The sequence below is a fragment of the Phyllobates terribilis genome, unplaced genomic scaffold (assembly GCF_046119375.1).
Source record: "Phyllobates terribilis strain yellow unplaced genomic scaffold, ASM4611937v1 Scaffold_650__1_contigs__length_881393, whole genome shotgun sequence".
NCBI lineage: Eukaryota > Metazoa > Chordata > Amphibia > Anura > Dendrobatidae > Phyllobates > Phyllobates terribilis.
The window spans coordinates 12,379-32,909 of NW_027363410.1; the positions used below are offsets into that span (position 1 = coordinate 12,379).

At 46.8% G+C, this 20,531-nt stretch overlaps 11 non-coding genes across 11 annotated transcripts; all 11 read right to left on the minus strand.

The window, feature by feature from the left end:
* Positions 1-3,546: 3,546 nt before the first annotated feature.
* LOC141234984 (U2 spliceosomal RNA) lies at positions 3,547-3,737 on the minus strand. Its single transcript, XR_012300844.1, has one exon. It is a non-coding gene; the product is annotated as a U2 spliceosomal RNA (small nuclear RNA).
* Positions 3,738-4,855: 1,118 nt separating this feature from the next.
* LOC141234995 (U2 spliceosomal RNA) lies at positions 4,856-5,046 on the minus strand. The gene has a single exon (XR_012300855.1). It is a non-coding gene; the product is annotated as a U2 spliceosomal RNA (small nuclear RNA).
* Positions 5,047-6,161: 1,115 nt separating this feature from the next.
* Positions 6,162-6,352, minus strand: LOC141235007 (U2 spliceosomal RNA). Its single transcript, XR_012300866.1, has one exon. It is a non-coding gene; the product is annotated as a U2 spliceosomal RNA (small nuclear RNA).
* Positions 6,353-7,467: 1,115 nt separating this feature from the next.
* Positions 7,468-7,658, minus strand: LOC141235019 (U2 spliceosomal RNA). Its single transcript, XR_012300877.1, has one exon. It is a non-coding gene; the product is annotated as a U2 spliceosomal RNA (small nuclear RNA).
* Positions 7,659-8,773: 1,115 nt separating this feature from the next.
* LOC141235294 (U2 spliceosomal RNA) lies at positions 8,774-8,960 on the minus strand. Its single transcript, XR_012301143.1, has one exon. It is a non-coding gene; the product is annotated as a U2 spliceosomal RNA (small nuclear RNA).
* A 2,415-nt stretch (positions 8,961-11,375) lies between these two features.
* Positions 11,376-11,566, minus strand: LOC141235030 (U2 spliceosomal RNA). Its single transcript, XR_012300888.1, has one exon. It is a non-coding gene; the product is annotated as a U2 spliceosomal RNA (small nuclear RNA).
* Positions 11,567-12,681: 1,115 nt separating this feature from the next.
* On the minus strand, positions 12,682-12,872 carry LOC141235232 (U2 spliceosomal RNA). Its single transcript, XR_012301085.1, has one exon. It is a non-coding gene; the product is annotated as a U2 spliceosomal RNA (small nuclear RNA).
* A 1,115-nt stretch (positions 12,873-13,987) lies between these two features.
* On the minus strand, positions 13,988-14,178 carry LOC141235191 (U2 spliceosomal RNA). Its single transcript, XR_012301045.1, has one exon. It is a non-coding gene; the product is annotated as a U2 spliceosomal RNA (small nuclear RNA).
* A 1,115-nt stretch (positions 14,179-15,293) lies between these two features.
* On the minus strand, positions 15,294-15,484 carry LOC141235220 (U2 spliceosomal RNA). Its single transcript, XR_012301073.1, has one exon. It is a non-coding gene; the product is annotated as a U2 spliceosomal RNA (small nuclear RNA).
* A 1,112-nt stretch (positions 15,485-16,596) lies between these two features.
* Positions 16,597-16,792, minus strand: LOC141235356 (U2 spliceosomal RNA). The gene has a single exon (XR_012301190.1). It is a non-coding gene; the product is annotated as a U2 spliceosomal RNA (small nuclear RNA).
* Positions 16,793-19,391: 2,599 nt separating this feature from the next.
* Positions 19,392-19,582, minus strand: LOC141235042 (U2 spliceosomal RNA). Its single transcript, XR_012300899.1, has one exon. It is a non-coding gene; the product is annotated as a U2 spliceosomal RNA (small nuclear RNA).
* Between the last annotated feature and the right edge of the window lie 949 nt (positions 19,583-20,531).

Here is a 20,531-nt window from a genome sequence, read left to right on the forward strand (position 1 = left end):
CGGGTAACTATTTACATCACTGCTCTGCCGCACTCAACGGCGTCTTCCTCCTGCTCTTTGCTTATAGCTGGTTGTAACTTCAGACCCGTCCGGGTCCTCTTGCTCCTCCTCCTCGCACCGCAACTCCTCCTCCGTCAGGCGGTGTACGTGGAGGGCGTAAGGTCCTTTGGCACACTTGTGCCGGGTGAAGGTGACCTCGTCTCCGATGTAGAGGTCACGACCTCTGTGCCCCTCCGGCAGATGGGACTCCACGTCTCTGCGCGTGACAAAGACGTCGCCGGGGGTGTTGTTGTCTCTAATGAAGCCCCACCCATGCTGCTGGTTGAACTTTATTACAGTCCCGGTGGTACGGGGACTGTGCGCTGCACGGGGGTCCCTCCTGGTCCGGCTCTTCTGCTCGGCGCTCCTTATTTGGGCCTGTTGTTCTCGGACCCGCCTCTCTCTCCGCTCCCTTGCGAACTCCTCGAGCTGCTGTCGGCAACACTCAGCACGCTCCGCTGCAGCTGCCCGGGTTTCCTGAGTGAACCCCATTAGGTCTTCTCCGGTGGGGTCCCACTCAAACTGCGCTTCCGCTAGCGGGGGCGAGATCCTTATTACGGGCTTCGGAGCCGGAATCAGGGGTGCACACATGGCCCCAACCCTCCTCTGGTGCTCCAGTTCGTAATACTTCTGGGGCCAGATGAAAGGCTGCCCGTCCGGCCACGTGTGCTGGGCAAACAAGTCCTCTCCCAGACGCGGCACCCTTGGTTTTACGGGCGCGGGCGCGGTGGTGGTGGCGCCCGGGTTGCCCAGGCCTTGCGGCCAGGCCTGGGGCACCTGGAAGGTGAAGGGCACCGTTAATACGGCGGCGCCCTGGGCTACCTGGCCTTGCGACCAGGCCGGAGGCTCCGCGGAGGTAGGGGGCGCTGTTGGTGATGCGGCGCCCGGGGGTACTAGGCCTTGCGACCAGGCTGGTGGTATTTCCTGCTTTGTCACGCTCCGGGTCGAGGCGCGTGACGTCACAGGGGTCGCTGCGGCGGCTTCCGGTCGGGGCCTAGTCCATAGCGGTGACATGGCGGCTACGGGCACAGCAGGGGGACTTTCGGGCTCTGCGACGGGGAGCTGGGGCAGGTGGGCGGTTTCACGGCTTGGGGTATAGGCGTCCCCTTTACCTGCCTCCATGCGATCGGCTCCCTTCTCGGCGCCGTCTCCGACCTTGGGTCCTCCCGCGCCATCCTCAGAGGCGGTCTGTCTCCTCATCTTGGCTGGCGTGCTCCGGGCCTTGGTTTGCTGGGCCATCTCTCGGCTCCATTCCGCCAATATCTCGCGCTGTACCCGGGCCATCCTCCGTGCGAGGCCCTCCAGGGCAGTCTGTGCACACTCCCGGTCTCGGGGGAGCTGTGCAAGGACCTCCACTAGGCCTAGTGGGGTCGTGGTGTCTAGCAGGCTCCTGACCAACGGGTCGGTGCTGCTCTGCTCTTCCTCCAGCAGGCTCCTGGCCAGCGGGCCGGTGCTGCTCTGCTCTCCTTCCTCGGTCTTTAGCAGACTCCTGGCCAGCGGGCCGGTGCTGTTCTGCTTTCTCTCCATATCCGGGTAAGCTTCTCCGCTACTCCTCGTTAGACTTCTTGCCTCCGGGTGCGCTCGCTCCAGACTGCTCCAGGCGGTACCCATCTTCGTTCTTTTCTTTCGTCTCCTCCCACTTCGAGGGCGGTCCCGGGGCCACTGGGTGACTGTCAGCTCCAGGGGCGGTTCTTTCACGCTGACAGACACCTCTAGCATCACAGTCTGTTGGTGGGGGCGGTTTCCACTTTTGGCGCCATTTTCTGTCCTGGCCCACGATGGGAGGCGGCCTCTTGCCCTCCTTTGGCACGCCCATAATGGCGTCCGCTGCTCTTCCAAGGCGGGAAATCTTCGGATTTGGCGGGAAGCGTCGCCCAGTGGCGGGAAACCCTGCAGATGGCGGGAACAAGCTGGAAATGGCGGACAATCGGCGGGAAACGACCTGTGATGGGGTCCGATGGCGTGGACCCTCCGGAACCGGCGGGAGACTTCTGTTTGAGGTAAACTTGCACTTTTCTTCAGGCACGCAGTACCCGGGTGTTGCGGGCACGTAATCCTGCCGACTACGCCAAAGTTGACGCGCCCCCTGGGCCATATTCTTTATGGGAATATCCGGAGCCGGATCAGATGGGGGTTGTAGTCTCCGAGTGGCTATGACCCGGTCCGTGCCCAGGGTGTCAAACTCAGTTGTATGTGGCAGTCCTACAGATGTTAATAAGTTCTTAATGTCGACTACGCCACCCGTTGTATTGCGGTCACTATGGCCGCCGCTGCAGCAGGGTCCGCTGAGGCTGATGGTGTAGGTGCAGCTTGTGATGGTATAACCCCCAACGGGAGGGGTATAGCCTCAGAGGGGACAGGTGCAGAGGATGGGGGTTGTGGTGGTGCAGTGCAGACGGCAGTGAAGACAGAGTCGGGTTGTGCAGTTAAGGGTGTTTACTTACTGCAGATGTTGTACTGGTCACTCCAGCTTCGAGTGACCACCCGAGCCGTGCTGCGTCCACCAGGTCCTGGATCCAGCCAACCCCCAAACAAGTCCGGAGCGTGGCCCTGAGCTCTCCTTCTGTCCCGTTCTCTGGCCGTCCCCACCAGTGATCCACCTAGGTCCAGCTCCCTCGGGCCTTCTGTTGGGACACCCTTGGCCCTGGGTTCCCTGACCCTTCATGTGGTGTGCCTTCGGGGTGGATGTGGTGGGTGACCGTGGCAAACGCTGCCCACGGTCTCCGGTCTCTGGCTGGGGAATGTTTTTACCCCCACCAGCTTGGGTTCCGGTACCCTGATGCCGACTCTTCACCCGGGGATTTTAGTTGGGATCTTAGAGTCCTCTCTTCTGTTCCTCTGGGTCTCTCTCTTTTCTCCCTTGCTGCAGGCTGACTTCCTCTCTGCTTGCTGTCTGCTCCTCTGCAGCTGTCTTGCTGTCTCCAACTGACTTGTTCTCTGCATCTGACCCTGTTCTTTGTTGGTGCCCACCTTATATACACCCTCTATGTGTGAGCTCAGGTGACCAGCACCCAATGAGCTCCTATCTTTACCCAGGCTGCTCCCCCTATCTGCCCCTACACTACATGGGATGTACCACCCCCCTCCCACTCCAGCCAGGAACAGACTCGGTCGTACCTGCACATTTCTAAGTGGGAGTACCGTCGGCCTGTTCCCCGGAAATGGGATGTGTGTAGTGCATGCAGCCTACCGAGCTCAGTTCCACACTCCATCCTTACCCGGGAGTGGAATATCACACCTCTGGGTTGAGGTGCAATACCCCTGTAGCAGCCGAATCCTCAGGGTGCTACAATAGCATTGCATCACATTACATGGCAATGCAATGCACAGTTGCTGAAGTTGAACCAAAATGAGCTTGTAATCTGGCTTCTGCAACTTTGAACATGAAAAATCCAATGAGGAGAAGAAAAGCAAAGCCAAAGAGTCCATCCCAAAATCCGACAAACAAGCAAAATGAACAAAAAACATTGAATTCAATTCTTTCTGATTTTAGAAACTGCATTAAAGAAGGGGTGCACCGGTCCTGGAGATACTGCAATACCAGGTCAATGCGTGGAGTGGACAGAGCAAGCTCTTTTTCCATCTCCCTGTTCTAAAAATCCATTTAATATATGGTCCCCAGATAGGGGACGTATCAGATATTAAACTGATAAGAACAGATACTACACTTGATCTTAGCCAAAAGGCCGAGAAGCGATAACCAGAATTGGTTTCAAACTACGGAGCCACCCAAGGATCCTGAAAAGTCCATTTGTGGAGATGAGCTCCTGGACTCCCGTTAAGAAGACATGTTGTCAACCTCTAGATCCCTTACATGCCTGCACTTTTCGGCTTGCTGCTGCTGCAATCCACGCGTTTTAGATCTGCATAACTCCACCTCTTTAAACACAGCACCTTCACCCCCTGCTGTTCCCACCCGCCTCAACACCGTTGGAAGGGAGGAGAACCAATTAGGGCGGGGGGTGGGGTGGAACGAGCAGCTGTCTACCCTTAGCAGGAGGGCTCCTGATTACATACCTCTCCTGCTGCTGCTGCTGCTGCTGGCTGTCCAGCAGCAGACTGAAGGTGGCTGCTGCTGTGCACAGGTATATAAAGGCTCAGAGCCTATTATGACACGCGCAGCCAGCGTTCCATTGCCACATTCCATCTACTGCAGGCAGGATACCTGGCTGGCTGAATGTCGCTGAGAAGCTCACAGAGACCGCCATAAGCAACAGTTTAACAGAATGCCACAGACTAATCAACCAAACTTTTTGGGTTGGGTTCTCTTTTATAGTCTGCAGGCATTAAATGAAAGAAGTCAGTGTTCCAGCAGAAGGAGACAACGTTTCAGAAAAGGCATTGTAGCAAACCAAAAAAGAAATTTTAAGCGCAGCAGAGTAACCAGCGCACATACCTGTTAGCTCAGGTGAGTTTAAAAGGCTGCTGTTGATAACAAGGGCATTTGCTAAATAGATGGTGTGTGTGCAACAATATACTGAAAGGTCAATTATATTGTGCAGCTTATCTCACCACCTGTAGTTATTTAGGTGAAAGCTCCAAAATGCTTGCCTAATATGTCTGTTTATCCAAAAGGAAGTAAAAAGGGAGAGCTAGAAAGATAGCATTGCATCACATTACATGGCAATGCAATGCACAGTTGCTGAAGTTGAACCAAAATGAGCTTGTAATCTGGCTTCTGCAACTTTGAACATGAAAAATCCAATGAGGAGAAGAAAAGCAAAGCCAAAGAGTCCATCCCAAAATCCGACAAACAAGCAAAATGAACAAAAAACATTGAATTCAATTCTTTCTGATTTTAGAAACTGCATTAAAGAAGGGGTGCACCGGTCCTGGAGATACTGCAATACCAGGTCAATGCGTGGAGTGGACAGAGCAAGCTCTTTTTCCATCTCCCTGTTCTAAAAATCCATTTAATATATGGTCCCCAGATAGGGGACGTATCAGATATTAAACTGATAAGAACAGATACTACACTTGATCTTAGCCAAAAGGCCGAGAAGCGATAACCAGAATTGGTTTCAAACTACGGAGCCACCCAAGGATCCTGAAAAGTCCATTTGTGGAGATGAGCTCCTGGACTCCCGTTAAGAAGACATGTTGTCAACCTCTAGATCCCTTACATGCCTGCACTTTTCGGCTTGCTGCTGCTGCAATCCACGCGTTTTAGATCTGCATAACTCCACCTCTTTAAACACAGCACCTTCACCCCCTGCTGTTCCCACCCACCTCAACACCGTTGGAAGGGAGGAGAACCAATTAAGGCGGGGGGTGGGGTGGAACGAGCAGCTGTCTACCCTTAGCAGGAGGGCTCCTGATTACATACCTCTCCTGCTGCTGCTGCTGCTGGCTATCCAGCAGCAGACTGAAGGTGGCTGCTGCTGTGCACAGGTATATAAAGGCTCAGAGCCTATTATGACACGCGCAGCCAGCGTTCCATTGCCACATTCCATCTACTGCAGGCAGGATACCTGGCTGGCTGAATGTCGCTGAGAAGCTCACAGAGACCGCCATAAGCAACAGTTTAACAGAATGCCACAGACTAATCAACCAAACTTTTTGGGTTGGGTTCTCTTTTATAGTCTGCAGGCATTAAATGAAAGAAGTCAGTGTTCCAGCAGAAGGAGACAACGTTTCAGAAAAGGCATTGTAGCAAACCAAAAAAGAAATTTTAAGCGCAGCAGAGTAACCAGCGCACATACCTGTTAGCTCAGGTGAGTTTAAAAGGCTGCTGTTGATAACAAGGGCATTTGCTAAATAGATGGTGTGTGTGCAACAATATACTGAAAGGTCAATTATATTGTGCAGCTTATCTCACCACCTGTAGTTATTTAGGTGAAAGCTCCAAAATGCTTGCCTAATATGTCTGTTTATCCAAAAGGAAGTAAAAAGGGAGAGCTAGAAAGATAGCATTGCATCACATTACATGGCAATGCAATGCACAGTTGCTGAAGTTGAACCAAAATGAGCTTGTAATCTGGCTTCTGCAACTTTGAACATGAAAAATCCAATGAGGAGAAGAAAAGCAAAGCCAAAGAGTCCATCCCAAAATCCGACAAACAAGCAAAATGAACAAAAAACATTGAATTCAATTCTTTCTGATTTTAGAAACTGCATTAAAGAAGGGGTGCACCGGTCCTGGAGATACTGCAATACCAGGTCAATGCGTGGAGTGGACAGAGCAAGCTCTTTTTCCATCTCCCTGTTCTAAAAATCCATTTAATATATGGTCCCCAGATAGGGGACGTATCAGATATTAAACTGATAAGAACAGATACTACACTTGATCTTAGCCAAAAGGCCGAGAAGCGATAACCAGAATTGGTTTCAAACTACGGAGCCACCCAAGGATCCTGAAAAGTCCATTTGTGGAGATGAGCTCCTGGACTCCCGTTAAGAAGACATGTTGTCAACCTCTAGATCCCTTACATGCCTGCACTTTTCGGCTTGCTGCTGCTGCAATCCACGCGTTTTAGATCTGCATAACTCCACCTCTTTAAACACAGCACCTTCACCCCCTGCTGTTCCCACCCGCCTCAACACCGTTGGAAGGGAGGAGAACCAATTAAGGCGGGGGGTGGGGTGGAACGAGCAGCTGTCTACCCTTAGCAGGAGGGCTCCTGATTACATACCTCTCCTGCTGCTGCTGCTGCTGGCTGTCCAGCAGCAGACTGAAGGTGGCTGCTGCTGTGCACAGGTATATAAAGGCTCAGAGCCTATTATGACACGCGCAGCCAGCGTTCCATTGCCACATTCCATCTACTGCAGGCAGGATACCTGGCTGGCTGAATGTCGCTGAGAAGCTCACAGAGACCGCCATAAGCAACAGTTTAACAGAATGCCACAGACTAATCAACCAAACTTTTTGGGTTGGGTTCTCTTTTATAGTCTGCAGGCATTAAATGAAAGAAGTCAGTGTTCCAGCAGAAGGAGACAACGTTTCAGAAAAGGCATTGTAGCAAACCAAAAAAGAAATTTTAAGCGCAGCAGAGTAACCAGCGCACATACCTGTTAGCTCAGGTGAGTTTAAAAGGCTGCTGTTGATAACAAGGGCATTTGCTAAATAGATGGTGTGTGTGCAACAATATACTGAAAGGTCAATTATATTGTGCAGCTTATCTCACCACCTGTAGTTATTTAGGTGAAAGCTCCAAAATGCTTGCCTAATATGTCTGTTTATCCAAAAGGAAGTAAAAAGGGAGAGCTAGAAAGATAGCATTGCATCACATTACATGGCAATGCAATGCACAGTTGCTGAAGTTGAACCAAAATGAGCTTGTAATCTGGCTTCTGCAACTTTGAACATGAAAAATCCAATGAGGAGAAGAAAAGCAAAGCCAAAGAGTCCATCCCAAAATCCGACAAACAAGCAAAATGAACAAAAAACATTGAATTCAATTCTTTCTGATTTTAGAAACTGCATTAAAGAAGGGGTGCACCGGTCCTGGAGATACTGCAATACCAGGTCAATGCGTGGAGTGGACAGAGCAAGCTCTTTTTCCATCTCCCTGTTCTAAAAATCCATTTAATATATGGTCCCCAGATAGGGGACGTATCAGATATTAAACTGATAAGAACAGATACTACACTTGATCTTAGCCAAAAGGCCGAGAAGCGATAACCAGAATTGGTTTCAAACTACGGAGCCACCCAAGGATCCTGAAAAGTCCATTTGTGGAGATGAGCTCCTGGACTCCCGTTAAGAAGACATGTTGTCAACCTCTAGATCCCTTACATGCCTGCACTTTTCGGCTTGCTGCTGCTGCAATCCACGCGTTTTAGATCTGCATAACTCCACCTCTTTAAACACAGCACCTTCACCCCCTGCTGTTCCCACCCGCCTCAACACCGTTGGAAGGGAGGAGAACCAATTAAGGCGGGGGGTGGGGTGGAACGAGCAGCTGTCTACCCTTAGCAGGAGGGCTCCTGATTACATACCTCTCCTGCTGCTGCTGCTGCTGGCTGTCCAGCAGCAGACTGAAGGTGGCTGCTGCTGTGCACAGGTATATAAAGGCTCAGAGCCTATTATGACACGCGCAGCCAGCGTTCCATTGCCACATTCCATCTACTGCAGGCAGGATACCTGACTGGCTGAATGTCGCTGAGAAGCTCACAGAGACCGCCATAAGCAACAGTTTAACAGAATGCCACAGACTAATCAACCAAACTTTTTGGGTTGGGTTCTCTTTTATAGTCTGCAGGCATTAAATGAAAGAAGTCAGTGTTCCAGCAGAAGGAGACAACGTTTCAGAAAAGGCATTGTAGCAAACCAAAAAAGAAATTTTAAGCGCAGCAGAGTAACCAGCGCACATACCTGTTAGCTCAGGTGAGTTTAAAAGGCTGCTGTTGATAACAAGGGCATTTGCTAAATAGATGGTGTGTGTGCAACAATATACTGAAAGGTCAATTATATTGTGCAGCTTATCTCACCACCTGTAGTTATTTAGGTGAAAGCTCCAAAATGCTTGCCTAATATGTCTGTTTATCCAAAAGGAAGTAAAAAGGGAGAGCTAGAAAGATAGCATTGCATCACATTACATGGCAATGCAATGCACAGTTGCTGAAGTTGAACCAAAATGAGCTTGTAATCTGGCTTCTGCAACTTTGAACATGAAAAATCCAATGAGGAGAAGAAAAGCAAAGCCAAAGAGTCCATCCCAAAATCCGACAAACAAGCAAAATGAACAAAAAACATTGAATTCAATTCTTTCTGATTTTAGAAACTGCATTAAAGAAGGGGTGCACCGGTCCTGGAGATACTGCAATACCAGGTCAATGCGTGGAGTGGACAGAGCAAGCTCTTTTTCCATCTCCCTGTTCTAAAAATCCATTTAATATATGGTCCCCAGATAGGGGACGTATCAGATATTAAACTGATAAGAACAGATTTTTTTAATTGAATGCGTCAGAAGACGCGACATAAATTAAATTCCATTTGCATGGATAACCAAAAAAATGTCGCCTACGCCTTCATCATCCGAATTCAACTTTTTGTTTTTTTTAAGAAAATTTAATGATAATTAATAAATAAAACATAACATAACATATCCTTACATCAACAACAAAAAACTTCCAACAAAAACATCAACTCAACATTTTTCTTCTTCCACGTTTCTTCTTCCTCCATGACATGTCCAACAATTTCCAGTCAAAACCTTGCAGCAAAATCTTTTCATCTTCTTCAGCTTCAGCACTGGTATCAACACAATCCTGCATTACTTTCTCTTTTCCCTTATCATCCACCTTCCTTTTTTCCTTAACGTCTTTACTTCTAGGTACTCTCTCCAGTCTGCAAAACATAGATTCCCCAACTCCTGAGAATTCCTGCTTCTCTCCCACAAACTCCTTCTTATTTTCAACTACTTGTATATCTTTGTCTTCTTTCTCTTTACAATCTTCAAACGATTCTTCAAATATCTTTTTCCCTTTCTCCTCTTTTTTCCCACCTTCCTCATAACAAAATCCAGGTTTCCCATTATCAATTCTTCTTTTACCATTTTCCACATAACTGAATCCACATTTACCATTTATAACAATCCTTCCTAAACTTAGTTCATTTTGTCCATTTTCCCAAACTAGGAAACTTCTCTTCCCATTCCAGACTCCCACTTTATTTAAGTAGTCCTTCTGGAATTTTACCAAAATACTCCATGGCTTCAAAAACTCCATCACTTCCTCCATCTCTACAAAGGGGTCATCCATACAGATAACCACCTTTTTCGGCCTTCCAGCAAAAAGAGCATTAACTCCAATTTCTTTTCCTTCCCAATTCTTGAGAAGACAAATACACTTTTCTTCAGACTTCAGTGTTACGTCAAATACCTTTTTAAACTTGATTTCTTGCATACAAAAAATGTCCTCTTCAATGATCGTCCCATACTTGAACAGAATATCCAAGATCTGATTCTCCTCCAACGAAAAATCCTCTAACTCCGTCTTCACATAGAACCGTAAACAGTTCCTCTTCCTCGTCAACTCCATCTTCTTCCTCCAAAAGAACTGCCCCCCACAGCTATGTGTGGTGACACGATGATCGCCTCTCGTTGCCCAGGGACTAATCCGACTCCCCAATAGCAGCAGGAGGGTGAAGCCCTGCCGTTAGACAAAGCGATCCCCCCAGGCCAAGGAGCCGGGTACCCTGGGCACCTCCTAGCCAAGGCCAAGGCAGCAACTGGTAGATCACTGCACCTGATCTTAGCCAAAAGGCCGAGAAGCGATAACCAGAATTGGTTTCAAACTACGGAGCCACCCAAGGATCCTGAAAAGTCCATTTGTGGAGATGAGCTCCTGGACTCCCGTTAAGAAGACATATTGTCAACCTCTAGATCCCTTACATGCCTGCACTTTTCGGCTTGCTGCTGCTGCAATCCACGCGTTTTAGATCTGCATAACTCCACCTCTTTAAACACAGCACCTTCACCCCCTGCTGTTCCCACCCGCCTCAACACCGTTGGAAGGGAGGAGAACCAATTAAGGCGGGGGGTGGGGTGGAACGAGCAGCTGTCTACCCTTAGCAGGAGGGCTGCTGATTACATACCTCTCCTGCTGCTGCTGCTGCTGCTGGCTGTCCAGCAGCAGACTGAAGGTGGCTGCTGCTGTGCACAGGTATATAAAGGCTCAGAGCCTATTATGACACGCGCAGCCAGCGTTCCATTGCCACATTCCATCTACTGCAGGCAGGATACCTGGCTGGCTGAATGTCGCTGAGAAGCTCACAGAGACCGCCATAAGCAACAGTTTAACAGAATGCCACAGACTAATCAACCAAACTTTTTGGGTTGGGTTCTCTTTTATAGTCTGCAGGCATTAAATGAAAGAAGTCAGTGTTCCAGCAGAAGGAGACAACGTTTCAGAAAAGGCATTATAGCAAACCAAAAAAGAAATTTTAAGCGCAGCAGAGTAACCAGCGCACATACCTGTTAGCTCAGGTGAGTTTAAAAGGCTGCTGTTGATAACAAGGGCATTTGCTAAATAGATGGTGTGTGTGCAACAATATACTGAAAGGTCAATTATATTGTGCAGCTTATCTCACCACCTGTAGTTATTTAGGTGAAAGCTCCAAAATGCTTGCCTAATATGTCTGTTTATCCAAAAGGAAGTAAAAAGGGAGAGCTAGAAAGATAGCATTGCATCACATTACATGGCAATGCAATGCACAGTTGCTGAAGTTGAACCAAAATGAGCTTGTAATCTGGCTTCTGCAACTTTGAACATGAAAAATCCAATGAGGAGAAGAAAAGCAAAGCCAAAGAGTCCATCCCAAAATCCGACAAACAAGCAAAATGAACAAAAAACATTGAATTCAATTCTTTCTGATTTTAGAAACTGCATTAAAGAAGGGGTGCACCGGTCCTGGAGATACTGCAATACCAGGTCAATGCGTGGAGTGGACAGAGCAAGCTCTTTTTCCATCTCCCTGTTCTAAAAATCCATTTAATATATGGTCCCCAGATAGGGGACGTATCAGATATTAAACTGATAAGAACAGATACTACACTTGATCTTAGCCAAAAGGCCGAGAAGCGATAACCAGAATTGGTTTCAAACTACGGAGCCACCCAAGGATCCTGAAAAGTCCATTTGTGGAGATGAGCTCCTGGACTCCCGTTAAGAAGACATGTTGTCAACCTCTAGATCCCTTACATGCCTGCACTTTTCGGCTTGCTGCTGCTGCAATCCACGCGTTTTAGATCTGCATAACTCCACCTCTTTAAACACAGCACCTTCACCCCCTGCTGTTCCCACCCGCCTCAACACCGTTGGAAGGGAGGAGAACCAATTAAGGCGGGGGGTGGGGTGGAACGAGCAGCTGTCTACCCTTAGCAGGAGGGCTCCTGATTACATACCTCTCCTGCTGCTGCTGCTGCTGGCTGTCCAGCAGCAGACTGAAGGTGGCTGCTGCTGTGCACAGGTATATAAAGGCTCAGAGCCTATTATGACACGCGCAACCAGCGTTCCATTGCCACATTCCATCTACTGCAGGCAGGATACCTGGCTGGCTGAATGTCGCTGAGAAGCTCACAGAGACCGCCATAAGCAACAGTTTAACAGAATGCCACAGACTAATCAACCAAACTTTTTGGGTTGGGTTCTCTTTTATAGTCTGCAGGCATTAAATGAAAGAAGTCAGTGTTCCAGCAGAAGGAGACAACGTTTCAGAAAAGGCATTGTAGCAAACCAAAAAAGAAATTTTAAGCGCAGCAGAGTAACCAGCGCACATACCTGTTAGCTCAGGTGAGTTTAAAAGGCTGCTGTTGATAACAAGGGCATTTGCTAAATAGATGGTGTGTGTGCAACAATATACTGAAAGGTCAATTATATTGTGCAGCTTATCTCACCACCTGTAGTTATTTAGGTGAAAGCTCCAAAATGCTTGCCTAATATGTCTGTTTATCCAAAAGGAAGTAAAAAGGGAGAGCTAGAAAGATAGCATTGCATCACATTACATGGCAATGCAATGCACAGTTGCTGAAGTTGAACCAAAATGAGCTTGTAATCTGGCTTCTGCAACTTTGAACATGAAAAATCCAATGAGGAGAAGAAAAGCAAAGCCAAAGAGTCCATCCCAAAATCCGACAAACAAGCAAAATGAACAAAAAACATTGAATTCAATTCTTTCTGATTTTAGAAACTGCATTAAAGAAGGGGTGCACCGGTCCTGGAGATACTGCAATACCAGGTCAATGTGTGGAGTGGACAGAGCAAGCTCTTTTTCCATCTCCCTGTTCTAAAAATCCATTTAATATATGGTCCCCAGATAGGGGACGTATCAGATATTAAACTGATAAGAACAGATACTACACTTGATCTTAGCCAAAAGGCCGAGAAGCGATAACCAGAATTGGTTTCAAACTACGGAGCCACCCAAGGATCCTGAAAAGTCCATTTGTGGAGATGAGCTCCTGGACTCCCGTTAAGAAGACATGTTGTCAACCTCTAGATCCCTTACATGCCTGCACTTTTCGGCTTGCTGCTGCTGCAATCCACGCGTTTTAGATCTGCATAACTCCACCTCTTTAAACACAGCACCTTCACCCCCTGCTGTTCCCACCCGCCTCAACACCGTTGGAAGGGAGGAGAACCAATTAAGGCGGGGGGTGGGGTGGAACGAGCAGCTGTCTACCCTTAGCAGGAGGGCTCCTGATTACATACCTCTCCTGCTGCTGCTGCTGCTGGCTGTCCAGCAGCAGACTGAAGGTGGCTGCTGCTGTGCACAGGTATATAAAGGCTCAGAGCCTATTATGACACGCGCAGCCAGCGTTCCATTGCCACATTCCATCTACTGCAGGCAGGATACCTGGCTGGCTGAATGTCGCTGAGAAGCTCACAGAGACCGCCATAAGCAACAGTTTAACAGAATGCCACAGACTAATCAACCAAACTTTTTGGGTTGGGTTCTCTTTTATAGTCTGCAGGCATTAAATGAAAGAAGTCAGTGTTCCAGCAGAAGGAGACAACGTTTCAGAAAAGGCATTGTAGCAAACCAAAAAAGAAATTTTAAGCGCAGCAGAGTAACCAGCGCACATACCTGTTAGCTCAGGTGAGTTTAAAAGGCTGCTGTTGATAACAAGGGCATTTGCTAAATAGATGGTGTGTGTGCAACAATATACTGAAAGGTCAATTATATTGTGCAGCTTATCTCACCACCTGTAGTTATTTAGGTGAAAGCTCCAAAATGCTTGCCTAATATGTCTGTTTATCCAAAAGGAAGTAAAAAGGGAGAGCTAGAAAGATAGCATTGCATCACATTACATGGCAATGCAATGCACAGTTGCTGAAGTTGAACCAAAATGAGCTTGTAATCTGGCTTCTGCAACTTTGAACATGAAAAATCCAATGAGGAGAAGAAAAGCAAAGCCAAAGAGTCCATCCCAAAATCCGACAAACAAGCAAAATGAACAAAAAACATTGAATTCAATTCTTTCTGATTTTAGAAACTGCATTAAAGAAGGGGTGCACCAGTCCTGGAGATACTGCAATACCAGGTCAATGCGTGGAGTGGACAGAGCAAGCTCTTTTTCCATCTCCCTGTTCTAAAAATCCATTTAATATATGGTCCCCAGATAGGGGACGTATCAGATATTAAACTGATAAGAACAGATACTACACTTGATCTTAGCCAAAAGGCCGAGAAGCGATAACCAGAATTGGTTTCAAACTACGGAGCCACCCAAGGATCCTGAAAAGTCCATTTGTGGAGATGAGCTCCTGGACTCCCGTTAAGAAGACATGTTGTCAACCTCTAGATCCCTTACATGCCTGCACTTTTCGGCTTGCTGCTGCTGCAATCCACGCGTTTTAGATCTGCATAACTCCACCTCTTTAAACACAGCACCTTCACCCCCTGCTGTTCCCACCCGCCTCAACACCGTTGGAAGGGAGGAGAACCAATTAAGGCGGGGGGTGGGGTGGAACGAGCAGCTGTCTACCCTTAGCAGGAGGGCTCCTGATTACATACCTCTCCTGCTGCTGCTGCTGCTGGCTGTCCAGCAGCAGACTGAAGGTGGCTGCTGCTGTGCACAGGTATATAAAGGCTCAGAGCCTATTATGACACGCGCAGCCAGCGTTCCATTGCCACATTCCATCTACTGCAGGCAGGATACCTGGCTGGCTGAATGTCGCTGAGAAGCTCACAGAGACCGCCATAAGCAACAGTTTAACAGAATGCCACAGACTAATCAACCAAACTTTTTGGGTTGGGTTCTCTTTTATAGTCTGCAGGCATTAAATGAAAGAAGTCAGTGTTCCAGCAGAAGGAGACAACGTTTCAGAAAAGGCATTGTAGCAAACCAAAAAAGAAATTTTAAGCGCAGCAGAGTAACCAGCGCACATACCTGTTAGCTCAGGTGAGTTTAAAAGGCTGCTGTTGATAACAAGGGCATTTGCTAAATAGATGGTGTGTGTGCAACAATATACTGAAAGGTCAATTATATTGTGCAGCTTATCTCACCACCTGTAGTTATTTAGGTGAAAGCTCCAAAATGCTTGCCTAATATGTCTGTTTATCCAAAAGGATGTAAAAAGGGAGAGCTAGAAAGATAGCATTGCATCACATTACATGGCAATGCAATGCACAGTTGCTGAAGTTGAACCAAAATGAGCTTGTAATCTGGCTTCTGCAACTTTGAACATGAAAAATCCAATGAGGAGAAGAAAAGCAAAGCCAAAGAGTCCATCCCAAAATCCGACAAACAAGCAAAATGAACAAAAAACATTGAATTCAATTCTTTCTGATTTTAGAAACTGCATTAAAGAAGGGGTGCACCGGTCCTGGAGATACTGCAATACCAGGTCAATGCGTGGAGTGGACAGAGCAAGCTCTTTTTCCATCTCCCTGTTCTAAAAATCCATTTAATATATGGTCCCCAGATAGGAGACGTATCAGATATTAAACTGATAAGAACAGATACTACACTTGATCTTAGCCAAAAGGCCGAGAAGCGATAACCAGAATTGGTTTCAAACTACGGAGCCACCCAAGGATCCTGAAAAGTCCATTTGTGGAGATGAGCTCCTGGACTCCCGTTAAGAAGACATGTTGTCAACCTCTAGATCCCTTACATGCCTGCACTTTTCGGCTTGCTGCTGCTGCAATCCACGCGTTTTAGATCTGCATAACTCCACCTCTTTAAACACAGCACCTTCACCCCCTGCTGTTCCCACCCGCCTCAACACCGTTGGAAGGGAGGAGAACCAATTAAGGCGGGGGGTGGGGTGGAACGAGCAGCTGTCTACCCTTAGCAGGAGGGCTCCTGATTACATACCTCTCCTGCTGCTGCTGCTGGCTGTCCAGCAGCAGACTGAAGGTGGCTGCTGCTGTGCACAGGTATATAAAGGCTCAGAGCCTATTATGACACGCGCAGCCAGCGTTCCATTGCCACATTCCATCTACTGCAGGCAGGATACCTGGCTGGCTGAATGTCGCTGAGAAGCTCACAGAGACCGCCATAAGCAACAGTTTAACAGAATGCCACAGACTAATCAACCAAACTTTTTGGGTTGGGTTCTCTTTTATAGTCTGCAGGCATTAAATGAAAGAAGTCAGTGTTCCAGCAGAAGGAGACAACGTTTCAGAAAAGGCATTGTAGCAAACCAAAAAAGAAATTTTAAGCGCAGCAGAGTAACCAGCGCACATACCTGTTAGCTCAGGTGAGTTTAAAAGGCTGCTGTTGATAACAAGGGCATTTGCTAAATAGATGGTGTGTGTGCAACAATATACTGAAAGGTCAATTATATTGTGCAGCTTATCTCACCACCTGTAGTTATTTAGGTGAAAGCTCCAAAATGCTTGCCTAATATGTCTGTTTATCCAAAAGGAAGTAAAAAGGGAGAGCTAGAAAGATAGCATTGCATCACATTACATGGCAATGCAATGCACAGTTGCTGAAGTTGAACCAAAATGAGCTTGTAATCTGGCTTCTGCAACTTTGAACATGAAAAATCCAATGAGGAGAAGAAAAGCAAAGCCAAAGAGTCCATCCCAAAATCCGACAAACAAGCAAAATGAACAAAAAACATTGAATTCAATTCTTTCTGATTTTAGAAACTGCATTAAAGAAGGGGTGCACCGGTCCTGGAGATACTGCAATACCAGGTCAATGCGTGGAGTGGACAGAGCAAGCTCTTTTTCCATCTCCCTGTTCTAAAAATCCATTTAATATATGGTCCCCAGATAGGGGACGTATCAGATATTAAACTGATAAGAACAGATTTTTTTTTTTTTTTTTTTTTTTTCTTTTCATAACACTCAGATTACAAGTACCATCTCGATTCCATACTTCTGAAAACGGTGATGGACCAAATCCATCATCGTGTCATTTTAAAACAAAAAAACATTATTTAATGCATATACAAAAAAAACAAAACAACAACCAGTATTTCCTCTCAGACACATAATATATAGAGGAAGGAAACAAAACACATTACTGCATTCCTCCCTTCAACGCATAATATGTTAGATACTCCAACAGTCCTTTCTCTTGCGAGAAAGATTCAAAGTTTGTATTCACATAATCTATCCATGTCCTTCCCACCTTATAGGTTTCAAAAAACCTCTCTTTATTTGCCTTCACACTTGCGATTACCTTTGGAAAAAAAGCTTCAAAACACACACCACTTCCCTTCATTTCCGCAATTCCTTTTTTAACTTTGTCCATTTCTTTATCAGCTTCCTCCTCTTCTGTTTGCCTCTGAACCTCTACCGTCTTCTTTTTTTCTTTCTTTTCCGCCTTTGCACTTTCCATCTTCTCCTTATTACTCTTTCTCTTTGGGCATTCCTTAAACCTATGCCCAATTTCCATACACAGGTTACACTTATTCCTTTCTACTGGACATGATTTAGAAACATGTCCTTCCGCTTTACACTTCCAACACTTTTCTGCAGTACAGTCTTCACGTTTATGACCATATACCTCACAAATTGAACAAAAGGAATCCATCCCATTAAAGAATAAATTCCCACTTACTTTACCAAGCTTAAACCTTTGAGGCGGGTAGGAAAAACTCCTATCCTTGTTCATGTTAAATTCCACAAAAAATTTCCACTTTCCCGTCCATACTCCGAATTCATTCATTACTTTACCTTTTGATACTACAGACTTGGCAAAACCACTCAAAAACGTGACAATGTCCTCTTCTGGAACCAGTGGTGAAAACATCTTCACTGTCACCATCTTTTCACTACTAAATACGTGACGTTGAAACCGAATTCCAACAAACTTCTCATGTCTCAATTCATCAAAAGAATCCATATAGTTCTCCAAAATCTTCCTAGACTCAAAAAACACGTCATAGACACCCTTTTGGGGATAATCCATAACTGCCACGATGTCTTCTTTTTTCACCTTTGCGACACCCAAGATGATCTCCTTCATAATAAACCGAAAGTCCTTAACCTTCTGACAGTCTCTCCGGACAAAAATCCGGAAAGCGGTCTCCACACGTGCATGTTCTGGAACCTCCAACTTCGGCCACAACTCCGCCTCTGTTGCCATGATTCTCCAACAGAATGAGCGTAATCTCCACTCCAACACACAGAAGGAGCGAGTATGATCGCTTCCCGTTGTCTGGGGACTAAGCCGACACGCCTATAGCAGCAAGGGGGTGAAGTCCCCACAATTAAGTAAGGACGATCCCCCAAGGCCGACGAGCCAGGTACCCCAGACACCTCCAACCAAAACCAAGGCAGCAATCGCTAAATCACTGCACTTGATCTTAGCCAAAAGGCCGAGAAGCGATAACCAGAATTGGTTTCAAACTACGGAGCCACCCAAGGATCCTGAAAAGTCCATTTGTGGAGATGAGCTCCTGGACTCCCGTTAAGAAGACATGTTGTCAACCTCTAGATCCCTTACATGCCTGCACTTTTCGGCTTGCTGCTGCTGCAATCCACGCGTTTTAGATCTGCATAACTCCACCTCTTTAAACACAGCACCTTCACCCCCTGCTGTTCCCACCCGCCTCAACACCGTTGGAAGGGAGGAGAACCAATTAAGGCGGGGGGTGGGGTGGAACGAGCAGCTGTCTACCCTTAGCAGGAGGGCTCCTGATTACATACCTCTCCTGCTGCTGCTGCTGCTGGCTGTCCAGCAGCAGACTGAAGGTGGCTGCTGCTGTGCACAGGTATATAAAGGCTCAGAGCCTATTATGACACGCGCAGCCAGCGTTCCATTGCCACATTCCATCTACTGCAGGCAGGATACCTGGCTGGCTGAATGTCGCTGAGAAGCTCACAGAGACCGCCATAAGCAACAGTTTAACAGAATGCCACAGACTAATCAACCAAACTTTTTGGGTTGGGTTCTCTTTTATAGTCTGCAGGCATTAAATGAAAGAAGTCAGTGTTCCAGCAGAAGGAGACAACGTTTCAGAAAAGGCATTGTAGCAAACCAAAAAAGAAATTTTAAGCGCAGCAGAGTAACCAGCGCACATACCTGTTAGCTCAGGTGAGTTTAAAAGGCTGCTGTTGATAACAAGGGCATTTGCTAAATAGATGGTGTGTGTGCAACAATATACTGAAAGGTCAATTATATTGTGCAGCTTATCTCACCACCTGTAGTTATTTAGGTGAAAGCTCCAAAATGCTTGCCTAATATGTCTGTTTATCCAAAAGGAAGTAAAAAGGGAGAGCTAGAAAGATAGCATTGCATCACATTACATGGCAATGCAATGCACAGTTGCTGAAGTTGAACCAAAATGAGCTTGTAATCTGGCTTCTGCAACTTTGAACATGAAAAATCCAATGAGGAGAAGAAAAGCAAAGCCAAAGAGTCCATCCCAAAATCCGACAAACAAGCAAAATGAACAAAAAACATTGAATTCAATTCTTTCTGATTTTAGAAACTGCATTAAAGAAGGGGTGCACCGGTCCTGGAGATACTGCAATACCAGGTCAATGCGTGGAGTGGACAGAGCAAGCTCTTTTTCCATCTCCCTGTTCTAAAAATCCATTTAATATATGGTCCCCAGATAGGGGACGTATCAGATATTAAACTGATAAGAACAGATACTACACTTGATCTTAGCCAAAAGGCCGAGAAGCGATAACCAGAATTGGTTTCAAACTACGGAGCCACCCAAGGATCCTGAAAAGTCCATTTGTGGAGATGAGCTCCTGGACTCCCGTTAAGAAGACATGTTGTCAACCTCTAGATCCCTTACATGCCTGCACTTTTCGGCTTGCTGCTGCTGCAATCCACGCGTTTTAGATCTGCATAACTCCACCTCTTTAAACACAGCACCTTCACCCCCTGCTGTTCCCACCCGCCTCAACACCGTTGGAAGGGAGGAGAACCAATTAAGGCGGGGGGTGGGGTGGAACGAGCAGCTGTCTACCCTTAGCAGGAGGGCTCCTGATTACATACCTCTCCTGCTGCTGCTGCTGCTGGCTGTCCAGCAGCAGACTGAAGGTGGCTGCTGCTGTGCACAGGTATATAAAGGCTCAGAGCCTATTATGACACGCGCAGCCAGCGTTCCATTGCCACATTCCATCTACTGCAGGCAGGATACCTGGCTGGCTGAATGTCGCTGAGAAGCTCACAGAGACCGCCATAAGCAACAGTTTAACAGAATGCCACAGACTAATCAACCAAACTTTTTGGGTTGGGTTCTCTTTTATAGTCTGCAGGCATTAAATGAAAGAAGTCAGTGTTCCAGCAGAAGGAGACGTTTCAGAAAAGGCATTGTAGCAAACCAAAAAAGAAATTTTAAGCGCAGCAGAGTAACCAGCGCACATACCTGTTAGCTCAGGTGAGTTTAAAAGGCTGCTGTTGATAACAAGGGCATTTGCTAAATAGATGGTGTGTGTGCAACAATATACTGAAAGGTCAATTATATTGTGCAGCTTATCTCACCACCTGTAGTTATTTAGGTGAAAGCTCCAAAATGCTTGCCTAATATGTCTGTTTATCCAAAAGGAAGTAAAAAGGGAGAGCTAGAAAGATAGCATTGCATCACATTACATGGCAATGCAATGCACAGTTGCTGAAGTTGAA